Genomic DNA, 13611 nt, shown 5'->3' on the forward strand with positions numbered 1-13611 from the left:
CGCTTAGCTTGTTTCTGAACACCCACTTAGTGTCGATGATGTTAAATCCTTTTGGTCTAGGAACCAAGTCCCATACGTCATTCCTTGTAAACTGATTTAGTTCTTCTTGCATGGCAATTATCCAGTCAGGATCTTCTAGAGCTTGATCAACAGAAGTTGGCTCGATCAAAGAAACAAGACCTAATTGACATTCTGCACTGTTCTTAAGGAATGCCCTTGTTCTGATGGGATCATCTTTCTTCCCAAGGATCACATCTTCTGAATGAGCTGAAGCAAGTCTAGGTGATCTTCTGATTGTTGGTTCTTCAGAAATCTTGAGATTCTCTAAAGATGCAGCAACTTGATCTTCTGATCCATTGCTTCTGAGACTGCCAGCTTCTGCAGCATTGCTTCTTGGTTCTACAGCTTCTGATATATCAATATCAAAATCTGCAAAATTCTCAAACTGCTTTGGTTTTTCAAGACCAAGCTTATCATCAAACCTGATATTGATTGATTCTTCTACAACCAATGTTTCAGTATTGTATACTCTGTAGCCTTTAAAGCGTTCAGAATATCCAAGAAGGAAACACTTTTGTGCCTTAGAATCAAACTTACCAAGATGATCTTTAGTATTCAGAATAAAGCATACACATCCAAAAGGATGGAAATATGAAATGTTGGGCTTTCTGTTCTTCCACAATTCATAAGGAGTCTTATTTAGAATTGGTCTGATAGAGATTCTATTCTGAATATAACATGCAGTGTTTATTGCTTCTGCCCAGAAATGCTTAGCCATATTGGTTTCATTGATCATGGTTCTGGACATTTCTTGTAAAGTCCTATTCTTTCGCTCTACAACTCCATTTTGTTGTGGAGTTCTAGGACAAGAGAAATCATGGGCAATACCATTTTCTTTGAAGAACTCCTCAAAGAATCTGTTCTCAAATTCGCCACCATGATCACTTCTGACCTTTATGATTTTACACTCTTTCTCAGATTGGATCTGAGTGCAGAATTCAAAGAACACTGAATGAGACTCATCCTTGTGTTTCAAGAACTTTACCCACGTCCAGCGGCTATAATCATCAACGATGGCTAATCCATATTTCTTCCCTCTGACAAATGCTGTTTTGACTGGGCCAAACAGATCAATATGCAAGAGTTCTAACGGCCTTAAGGAAGAAACAACATTCTTAGACTTGAATGCAGGTCTGGAGAACTTGCCCTTCTGACATGCTTCACAAAGAGCATCTGATTTGTATTTCAGATTTGGGAGTCCTCTGACCAGATTTAGTTTGTTAATCTGAGAGATCTTTCTCAAACTATCATGTCCCAATCTTATGTGTCAAACCCATTGCTCCTCAGAAACAGACATAAGACAAGTCACCTTCTGATTCTTAAGATCTTGAAGATCTGTCTTATAAACGTTGTTCTTTCTCTTGCTTGTAAATAGGATTGAGCCATCCTTCTGACTTACAGCCTTGCAAGACTTTTGATTGAAGATTATGTCATAACCATTGTCACTTAATTGACTTATGGACAATAAGTTATGCGTTAATCCTTCTACAAGAAGTACATTAGTTATGGAAGGAGAGTTACCAAACTTTATAGTTCCAGAGCCAATGATTTTGCCCTTCTGATCTCCTCCAAACTTGACTTCTCCACCTGGTTTAAGCACCAGGTCTTGGAATGTAGACCTTCTTCCCGTCATGTGTCGCGAGCACCCAGAGTCCAGGTACCATGACATTTTGCTGTTTGTCCTCTTTTCCGCCAAGGATATCTACAACATAAATTATCTTCTCCTTAGGTACCCACAATTTCTTGGGTCCTTTCTTGTTAGTTCTCCTCAAGTTCTGATTGAACTTGGGTTTAGCAAAATAATTAACAGGAGGAACAGCATGATATTCTCTAGGTTTGTCAGCATGATATTTCTTAGGATGTGTCACATGCTTCTTGGTGTGAACAGTGTTAAACTTCTGTGCATGTGAAGTGAGCCTAATATCATGAGCATGCCCGTATTTGAACTGATTATACAATGGCTTGTATGTGATCTTCAGATCATCAACAGGTTCAAATTTATGTGAGGTATCACCCTCATAGCCAAAACCAAACCTTCTGTTTCCAGAAACACCATATATCATAGAAGCAAGATGACTTCTGCCAATACTTCTAGATAAGAACTTTCTGAAGCTCGAGTCATATTCTTTTAGAATATGATTCTTGCTAGGAATGGATTTTTTTGTTTCCGAAGGAGATCCACTATCTTTGGATAAATTTAAAACTTTTTCCTTCAGTTCAGAATTTTCCACTTCCAACTTCTTAGTTTCAAATTCAAACTGCTTCTTCAGCTTTTTGTATTTGATACTAAGATGAGCCTTGAGTTCCAGAAGTTCTGTTAAACTGGAAACTAAATCTTCTCTGGATAGTTCAGAAAATACCTCTTCAGAATCTGATTCTGATGTAGATTCTGATCCATCATCTTCTGTAGCCATCAGCGCGAAGTTGGCTTGTTCTCCTTCAGAGTCTGATTCTAATTCTGATTCAGAATCATCCCATGTTGCCATAAGACCTTTCTTTTTATGAAACTTCTTTTTGGGATTCTCCTTCTGAAGTTTTGGACACTCGTTCTTGTAATGTCTAGGCTCATTGCACACATAGCAGACAGCCTTCTTCTTGTCAGATCTTCTGTCAGAAGATTCTCCACGTTCAAATCTCTTTGAACTTCTGAAGCCTCTGAACTTCCTTTGCTTGCTCTTCCAGAGTTGGTTTACCCTTCTGGAGATCATGGACAGTTCATCTTCTTCTTCTTCAGATTCTGATTCTTCAGGATCTTCTTCTCTAGCCTGAAAAGCGTTAGTGCATTTTTTAATATTAGATTTTAATGCAATAGACTTACCTTTCTTCTAAGGCTCGTTTGCATCCAGCTCTATTTCATGGCTTCTCAAGGCACTGATAAGCTCTTCCAAAGAAACTTCATTCAGATTCTTTGCAATCTTGAATGCAGTTACCATTGGACCCCATCTTCTGGGTAAGCTTCTGATAATCTTCTTTACATGATCAGCCTTGGTGTAGCCTTTATCCAGAACTCTCAATCCAGCAGTTAGAGTTTGAAATCTTGAGAACATCTTCTCAATATCTTCATCATCCTCCATCTTGAAGGCTTCATACTTCTGGATTAGAGCAAGAGCTTTAGTCTCCTTGACTTGAGCATTTCCCTCATGGGTCATTTTCAATGACTCATATATATCATAGGCAGTTTCCATGTTAGATATCTTCTCATACTCAGCATGAGAGATAGCATTCAGCAAAACAGTCATACATTTATGATGATTCTTGAAAAGCTTCTTCTGATCATCATCCATTTCTTGCCTGGTAAGACTTACACCATTAGCTTTAACTGGATGTTTGTAACCATCCATCAGAAGATCCCATAGTTCACCATCTAGACCAAGAAAGTAACTTTCCAGTTTATCTTTCCAGTATTCAAAGTTTTCACCATCAAATACTGGTGGTCTAGTATAACCATTGTTACCATTATATTGCTCAGCAGAGCCAGATGTAGATGCAGATGTATTAGTTTGAGTTTCACCAGCCATCTTCTACTGAAGCGTTTTTCTCTTCCTGAATCTTTTCTAAACACGGTTAAGTGCTTGCACCTTAGAACCGGCGCTCTGATGCCAATTGAAGGATAGAATAGCCTGCCACCTGTACTTTCTTCTGATATGATGTTTGTGTATACAACGTTTGAATATCATCAGAGTCAAACAGCTTGGTGCATAGCATCTTCTTGTCTTCTGACCTTGAAGTGCTTCTGAGCGTGATACCATGTGACCTTTAGTGCTTCTGCTTCTGATCTCAATTTCTTCTGATGCTTCCATAGACCCATGTTCTGATTCTGCTTTGACCATCTTCTGATGTCTTGCCAGACCATGTTCTGATGTTGCATGATGAACCTTCTGAGACAAAGCTTCTGAGCGCTGATTTGTGCATACTCTTTATATATATTTCCTGAAAAGGAAATTGCAATGTATTAGAGTACCACATTATCTCACACAAAATTCATATCCTTGTTATCATCGAAACTAAGAATATTGATCAGAACAAATCTTGTTCTAACAGTCATCATCAAAACATGATGTTATCAGGGCCAACCATATCTTTCTTACCTATAAGCTTTGGTCACTTACTGCTTAATCCTGCAAGCACATAGTTCCACAATTAGGGCATGCCTTCTTTATATCGGTGTAATCGACGCATATTATCCATTTTCCCAAGGCTTTCTTGACTAAGGCTACATTGGATAGCACTCAGAATACTTCACTTCAAAGATGAAATTAGCATCTAATAGCTCTGGATCGTCTTTTCTACTGCCTCTGCCTTCTCGGAAGATTGCCACCTTCGTCTTTGTGACACGTACCCTACTTCGGGATCAACATTCAATTGGTGACATGCCACACTAGGATTTATTCTTGGAATCTCTTGAGGAGAAATGGTGAAGAGATCAATGTTAGCTCTCAAACATTTTACTAATCCTACTTTACTTAAGCTGGTAGGCCGACTCCTATTCTAACTGACCTCATTGGATTATTGTCCAACTGGACGGTCTCAAAGTCTTTTTTCAGAAACGATCTTAAGATCTTCACTTTGATTCCAATTAAGAGTTACAATTTGTCTCCTAACGAGGGTTCTTCCTCACAGGCCTCGAGGTAAGCTATGTTTGTCGCTCACTAACCAGGAGAGATATGATCAACCAGAGATCTGATCATGGAAATTCGTAAGAATCAACAGTCGATTTCCATAGACGAGCATTTGTTATGTTCCTGAAATAGAATTGTTGGTGCATATCCTTATTGCGGTGGTTCTTGTTACTACGATGTGATTGTCCGCGATGGACATGCAAGGTCAGCACTCTAACGATCAAGTCATTTTTTAAAATAATTAATGAGTATATAGTGAGTAATAAGAAAAATCATACGTTTTTTAGTGCAAGTGGTGATATTTATATGACGGACGAAGTTGAGTATTCCTTGTATTGGATCCTAGACCAACACAATTTATTTTTATTTTTTGGCATTAGAATAAAAAAATAGACAGTTGTGATTGAATGATACTGTAATCAATATTTACATTATTAAAGTAAGAAAAAGTTATGTCTCTATATCAAAATATAAAAATATGACACTTAAAAAAATCTTGAAAATAAATACTATTATTTAGAGAGATATGAATTTTAATTTTAAATATTTATTATATACAGTGGTTTCATAGTATTATATTCTATTTTACATTTATGTTAGTAGAAAATTCCTAAATAATTAACAAAATTAGTTTGATAAAAAGCATAGGTTTTAACCATGTATGAAAATTTTCAATTTTCATTACAAGCACTAGTTTTTATTTAAGGTACTATAGATCTATTTTATGATTATATATTAGTGAAAAATTCGTCAATAATTAATAAAACTATTTTTTGTCAAAACGTTATTTTATTTATAAATTTATTGTATAATATAAATATGTATGGAAAACTTTAACTAGTGGTTACTCCGTCCAAATTTATAAATTAAAGAGATTTTTTTATTTTAAATTATAAATAAAAATAAATTTTATTTTGTTTTATATTTTAAATATATACCCTTTAAAAAAATTACTTTTAATTATTTCTTAACATTCAATTCAAATAAAAAAACCCAAATAAAATCAAACTATAAATTATCATGTTTTTTTGTTTTCTTAATAAACATTGAATTTAATTTTTCTTTTTAAACTTATTTTTAAAATTAATCTTTATATTTGAATTCTCTTTACAATTCAAATAATTTTGATTTCATTATCATTTTTTCACTAAAAATCCATGTTAGTTAAAAAAAAATCAATGATTTTAAGAGTAAAAATATGAGACAAAATCTAAACTATTTAAATTTAAACGAACAAATTATATTTCAATGAATAATGTAAAATAAGAAAAGAAAACTACAATTAAATTTCTTTAAATATAAATTGATTTATTTTCTAAATTTAGAACAAGGGAATATATTATTTTGAAACGGATGAAGTAAAAGCCAATCAGTAACAGATGAAATTAAAAGCCACCCAATAGCAGTGTCATGTCGGCAGCAGAAGTCTAAACCGTTGGATTAATCGAGCGGTTGGAAATTACGATAAAAAACACATCATAGCTATAAATTGCACCCACACGTTCTCGTAGAGTTATCGGCGCTAGAAAACCTAAAACCGATTCTGATCTCTGAATCTGAGTCACATCAACCTCCAACAACACCAGATCTCTCGATCTACCCGAAGAACACTGCTTCAGATTCAATTTTCATGTTAATTTGATGTGTTGGTAGGTAACTGAAGAAGGTGAGCGATTGAAACGAGTGATTGATTCAAATTTCATGTTAATTTGATGTGTTGGTAGGTAATTGAAGAAGGTGAGTGATTGAAACGAGTGATTGGATAGTGATCAATGGGTTATGTAAAACGAGACAAACACAAGAGGAGTTCTCTTTTTTGTCCCATTTTACAAAATCTATTGATCATGGTATTCTCCCAATTCATTCCTTGTTTAATGTCTCAGTTATTTATTTATTTGATGTTTATCTTATAATCTAATAAGATGTTTCTGTTGTCTCTGATATGTTTGCTGTTGTGTTGTGTTCTGTACTTATAATTAATATGGCTAGATTCAAAACAGGAACTAAATAGTTTCAACTTTTAGAGTATGTGTTGTCTGCTTTTCTTTTTCAGGTAAAGTGATGTCATCACTGCTTAGGTACAAGGATTGTTTTGCCGGTTTTTTTATGAATCTTCAGCTGGATATGGTGCCTCAACTAGCTTTCTTTTATTTTGATTTCTAACAACAGCCATAGCATCGATTTTTTACTACTTGCTTTGCCGAAGGAAGTTAAGCTTATGCCCAAAATGCCATGTCTATGTTTTTAGGTTACTATTCTCTTTTGTCTTTTCTAGTGTGATTTACTATGTGAGGCTTATTTGTTGTTATATAAGCATTGGAATGGATTAGTATCTTCCTTTCTTCTTTAATTAATATTAGGAGAACTATTTTAAATAATTGTAATTTGAAAATGTTTTTTTAATTTTTGGTCACAATATAACATTCTTTTCTTATAGAATTATTAATGAATAATAATAATAATAGTAATTTAAAATTCTTTCGAAGGTGATGCTAAATACGTAACTACTAATAGTCTAGTACTGATAATAAGGTTGTTTTACGGTCATAATTTACAAGTATATAGTATCAACTTCTATTGAATAAGAACCATTGTTATTATTTAACATATTTATCAAGTTCGTGGGTTGCATATATTTTCATTCATTTTTTTGTGACCGTGGGGTGACCCCATACGTGGGGTGACCCCATACGTGGGGTGACCCCATACGTGGGGTGACCCCATACGTGGGGTGACCCCATACGTGGGGTGACCCCATACGTGGGGTGACCCCATACGTGGGGTGACCCCATACGTGGGGTGACCCCATACGTGGGGTGACCCCATACGTGGGGTGACCCCATACGTGGGGTGACCCCATACGTGGGGTGACCCCATACGTGGGGTGACCCCATACGTGGGGTGACCCCATACGTGGGGTGACCCCATACGTGGGGTGACCCCATACGTGGGGTGACCCCATACGTGGGGGGTGACCCCATACGTGGGGTGACCCCATACGTGGGGTGACCCCATACGTGGGGTGACCCCATACGTGGGGTGACCCCATACGTGGGGTGACCCCATACGTGGGGTGACCCCATACGTGGGGTGACCCCATACGTGGGGTGACCCCATACGTGGGGTGACCCCATACGTGGGGTGACCCCATACGTGGGGTGACCCCATACGTGGGGTGACCCCATACGTGGGGTGACCCCATACGTGGGGTGACCCCATACGTGGGGTGACCCCATACGTGGGGTGACCCCATACGTGGGGTGACCCCATACGTGGGGTGACCCCATACGTGGGGTGAAGACCAAAATAAACAAGAACCCATACGTGGGGTGACCCCATACGTGGGGTGAAGACCAAAATAAACAAGAACCCATACGTGGGGTGACCCCACGTGGGGTGACCCCATACGTGGGGTGGGGTGACCCCATACGTGGGGTGAAGACCAAAATATACAAGAACCCATACGTGGGGTGACCCCACACGTGGGGTGAAGACCAAAATAAACAAGAACCCATACGTGGGGTGACCCCATACGTGGGGTGACCCCATACGTGGGGTGACCCCATATGTGGGGTGACCCCATACGTGGGGTGAAGACCAAAATAAACAAGAATTATGAAGTTTTCTGCTTTCTTTTTCCTTTCAAATTCCTAACAAGAGTAAAAGTAATACTAAAGAAAAGTGTGTCAATCTTGTGATATATGTTGTTGATATTTTGGAAATGTATTTTTGAAATATCCTAAGGGGTGATTTCAAAAGTGAACCTCCGAACGCACATTGTTTTTTAAAAAAATGATTTTTTTCAGATGTGCACATCCGAAATCACCTTTTTTTAAGAAAAAATTGGATTCGGAGATGCACTTACGAAATATAGGGGCATTTATGGAATTTCGCCATGGATTGGGTCAGGTTGGCCAAACAAGTATAAAGTAATTTTAGAGAAGAAAGTTTGAGTTAAGATATTATTGCATAAATGTATTTTCAAGTGATAAAGAAAAGTTAAAGAGGATAAATATATTTCTTCAAGATGATGTGATCAAAAAAATTCCTGTGAGATGAATAGAAAATTTTAATAAATATTGAAGATTACATTTACATATATATGTTTTAGCCCACCAGACATTAGCGGACTATGAAGTAATTGGACCAATCCACTTTAGCCCATTACATTTTGATCCACCGGGTGGAAGCGGGTTGGGCTTGGTTAGCCAATTTGACATCTCTACTTGTAAGTTGCACGCCCAATGCATATATGAATGTGAAAATTTAACTTGCTACCCTCAACTTTTACTTGAAACCCCATACGTTAACTGAATTAACTATATTGTCCTTCACAATTTTAAGACCAATTTTCTAATCAACGCAAAATTCATGCATTTAACAAAATTTGTTTGGTGTCATCGGAAAATTTATAACTCATACAGGCAATTTCATCAAGAGTAAGAATTTTTTTCAACTTTCATGTTTTTCTACCGACAATATAACTTTCATGAGATTTTATTGAAAATTTCAAAATTCTTGTATATTTATTAGAAGTGGGGTGAATTCAACAATGTCCATGTTAGATGACTTCTCTTTCTTCTTCTCTTGCATTGATTCTTTGTCTAGATCTTCGATCAAGATCATTATAGTGGCTTCTTGATTTTTTTGTTAGTTAGTTACTGGGTGAGGAACAAATCAAAATATTTCAACATCTCTTTTATACTAGTATTTTTAGAATGTCCTTTAGATGGACACATTTGATGGTATTGTGGCAGTTTCTAAAATGAAATTTGCAGTATTTAGTCACGTCTACCCAAGATGTGCTAGGATTGGTATGGGAATTAGATGTATCCTTCTTTAAACTCGTAGCATACACACTGTTTGAAGATACACTTGATAGAAGTTATAAACAAGGTACAATGGTATGGGAATTAGATGTATCCTTCTTTAAACTCGTAGCATACACACTGTTTGAAGATACACTTGATAGAAGTTATAAACAAGGTACAATGGTGAATCTTTCTAGGGTCGTCTTAAGTCTTTCTCCCTAATCTTATTATCCTTGTGGTGGAGATCATATTGATGTTTCATCAGGAAGTCTCTTTGGAGTAAATCATTCTCGAAATATTGATTAGCCTTACCCATCTATCTTTCATTCTTTGCTATTATAGCATCGAGCTTATCTTCGTATTGTATTTATGTTTGGGCTTTAGCTAACCAATCATTTATATCTCACGAAAACCCGAGACCAATCTATTTAACAAAGAAGATTTCTTGGAGAAGTATTTATGCTAGCATTCTTCTATTTTGATTTCTAACTACAACCATAACATCAATTTTTACTACTTTAGCTTTGCCAAGAAGGTATATCTCAATTTTTACCCATATATAGTTTAAAGGTAGTGCACTGATAGTGTAAACTAATTTTACACATACAACCAATCAAAATCCTTACACTTGTCATGTCATATTAGTTTTTTTAAATTAAAATTGTTTTAATTAAATACATGGTTGTGATTGGTTGACAGTGTAAAAATATTTGCATATCCTTTTTTAGTCTGAAAAAAATACATTAGAAAATAGTACTTAGACCCGTGCAAGGCACGATTTAAATATTTTCTTAGTAAAAAAAATATTTTAAAAACACTTATGATTTATAAATTTTACTTATGGTAAGATTACTATTGTATAGATAAAATGTTATTGTTATTAATAGTATACATAAAAAAGTTTATTTAACTAATTTTTTTTGTAACTTATAAAATAATTTGGACATTTCTAATTTATTAACCCAGACCAAAAGGGAAAAGGGGCGCTTAGGGTTCTAAAAAGTTCGATTATTTTTTTTAATTTATTTTTAAAAGGAAAAAAAAAAGATCAAATCCAACGCTATTATGGTTCATTTATTAATCAACAATTAAAATTTATTAACAAAATTAAATTAAATGAATAACAAATAAATAAAATAAAATAAAATAGAAACTATCCTACAGAAGGGGGGAAGTAGCGCCTCATTCCTTCAAATATTTTTTAAAAAAATTTTAACTAATTTTTTTTAAATTTTATTTAATAAAAATAACAAATAATCTAAAAAGGACATAATTTTTATTTTATTTCAAAATAATGAAAATCAAACTTAACCAAAAAAAGAACAAAGAATTGTCCATAGTAAAAAAGAATTAATTTGACTGATTATTATTTAATTAATGAATATCTACAACTAAATAAAAATCAAATTAAAATAAAACCAAAACACAAAAAAAAAAAATTAAATCTACAACAAATAAAAGAGAACGCTACATGACTTCAATTTTTAATTAAGATTTTGTTTAATTAGCTTAAAAAACAAAGACCAAATTAAAAACCATGTTTGTTATTTTATTAAATTCTAACCATTTTTTTTTTATAAATTTTTTGTATATAAGTATTATACAATCAAGCAGTAAAATTATTAGTATTATTGTTTATTATTTTACTACCGTCTCTATAAAAAAAATACATTAATCGATAGTTGCATAATCAGCCTAGTTAATTGGTGTATGCGGTAATCATATTAATCATCGTGGGTAATAATGATGTACTTGTGTGTTTCCATAAATCTATTTGTTTATTTTTTTGAAATGAAGAGAGATTGTGTGAGTTACATTTTGAAAAAAAATAAAATATGAAAAACAAACAAAATACTAGTAGACATGCCAAATATATGTATTCACTGATCATAATTATCTCATTTTTTTCATAAATTAATAAATAAATCATATTTAATTGAGTGAATCAATTTTCATAAAAACAAAATGATATTGTCATCTTCTAATTTAATTTCACCATTTATAAATCTATGGTATTGTTTTTTTCTTCTTCATACTAAAATACAACATAAAATATTAATTTCTCTTTACTTTATAACTTAAACTTCTTCATACTAAAATACAACATAAAATATTAATTTCTCTTTAGTTTATAACTTAAACTCATTTGCACTTTTTAGGTCTCTTACAAATAATATATTTATTTTATAGTAAAATAACACAATTAAAAAAATATACTCTATTTTATTTGATTTGCATATGTCTAAAATTAAAATAAAATATATCGTAAATATTAAATAATTTATTTTAATTTTTACAAATAAGACAGTTAATTCTAATAGAGATAATATATACACTCTTTTATCTTATAATAATTATCCATAATATTTTCACATATTTTTTTAGGGTGGTCAAAAAAAAATTATCCATAATATTTTCACATATTTTTTTAAAAAATGAATATTTTTTTTTTTGCATTTTTTAAGTCTTTTACCAATAATAATATAGTTATTTTATAATCAACAATATAGTTATTTATTAAAAATATATTTATTTTAGAAACATGTTGTCTAAATATTTATTAAAGAATAGAATTTTTAAGTTTTTTTGTAAGTTACCAAAAAAATCATTTAGTCTTTAAATATATAATATTAATTAAGAAATTAAAACGAATATCTTTTTTAAAGTTGATCGACATGAAATAAATAAAAAATATCTCATTTTAAAGATGACCTTCATTTCTGAGAAACAATCTATATGAAATAATTTTTTTAATTTAAAAAACTTTTATATTTATAGATTTTTGTGAATAAAATGATAAAGATTAGAATCCAATCAAAGAAATTACAGAAATTAAAAGTTTAAATATTTATAGTATGTTATATATGGAAGAGATTTACTTTTTGGAAAACAACTTAGTTTTACTATTCCATATTTGGAATAATTTATAAGATTTAAAATGTCAAATAAAAACGTTTTAAGTAATTTAAAATTAATTTGTCAAAATAATAATTTTTTAAAAAAAGTTATTTTTAGAATCCTAAATTAGTTGAGGTTATTATCTATTATAGAAGTGGATTGATATAATTTTAAATGATTTTAAGTTTTTCTATCATCAATTTTTATGTTAGAATTTAATAAAATAATTATGATTTTTGTGGTAAAAATAAAGGATTAATTTTTTTAAAGAAAAAGTTGTAGACATTTTCCTATTTAGTTTGAAAAAGTTAATGTTTTTCCTTTGACATTCATATTATTATAATGATTCAATATGTAATTAAATTATTGAGTGAAGATCCATTTTGGTATCTCAGAAAAATCACACAATCCAAATTAGTCCTCATGAAAAGACCTGATTTAACCCCTTACAAAATTTAACCGGACTGTCATGTTAGCTTTTATTTTTTATTTTTCATTTTTTAAATATTAAATTAATTTTTAACTATAATTTCATTTTTAAACAATTCTTATTTAATAATATCAAAAAGCCAAAATCGTTTTTTATAAGAAATCGAACCCCAAGACTTTTAAACAATATCTTAAGTCTTTACCACTAGGCCAATATGCATTCATGACAAATAATTTCCAAGATTTTTAGTAATATTAAATAATTATGAATTTAAAACAAAAATTATAAAATTTATATCAATGGGATTTTAACTTTTTTTGTTTTAAATTCATAATTATTTAATATTACTAAAATTTATAAGAATTATTTGTCATGAATGTACATTGGACTAGTAGTAAGGACTTAAGATATTGGTTAAAGGTCTTAGGTTTAATTTCATATAAAAAACAATTTTGATTTTTTTGATATTATTAATTCAGAATTGTTTAAAAATGAAATTAGAAATAAAAATTAATTTAATATTTAAAAAATGAAAAATAAAAAATAAAAGCCAACGTAACAGTTCCGTCACAATTTAAAAGTATGAAAAAAACTTGTGAGGGACTAATTTGGATTGTGTAATTTTTGTGAGGGACCAAGGGACCAAAATGGGTTTTCATTCTAACTTATATTTGTTACTTCATTTTTAATTATTATTTTCTATAAGAGATCAATTTGAATATGTGCCTTTAGTTAAATAAAATTCTATATATAATCTATTATATTCTAATCAATTGACGATTTTATTATATAT

General features: G+C 32.0%; 1 long non-coding RNA gene across 1 annotated transcript; it reads left to right on the top strand.

Moving 5' to 3' along the window:
• The first annotated feature begins 6086 nt into the window (after positions 1-6086).
• Positions 6087-7033, top strand: LOC131639796 (uncharacterized). Its single transcript, XR_009295053.1, has 2 exons — positions 6087-6345; positions 6733-7033. It is a non-coding gene; the product is annotated as an uncharacterized LOC131639796 (long non-coding RNA).
• The last annotated feature ends 6578 nt before the right edge of the window (positions 7034-13611 follow it).

This window comes from Vicia villosa, unplaced genomic scaffold, assembly GCF_029867415.1.
Source record: "Vicia villosa cultivar HV-30 ecotype Madison, WI unplaced genomic scaffold, Vvil1.0 ctg.002782F_1_1, whole genome shotgun sequence".
NCBI classification, from domain to species: Eukaryota; Viridiplantae; Streptophyta; class Magnoliopsida; order Fabales; family Fabaceae; genus Vicia; species Vicia villosa.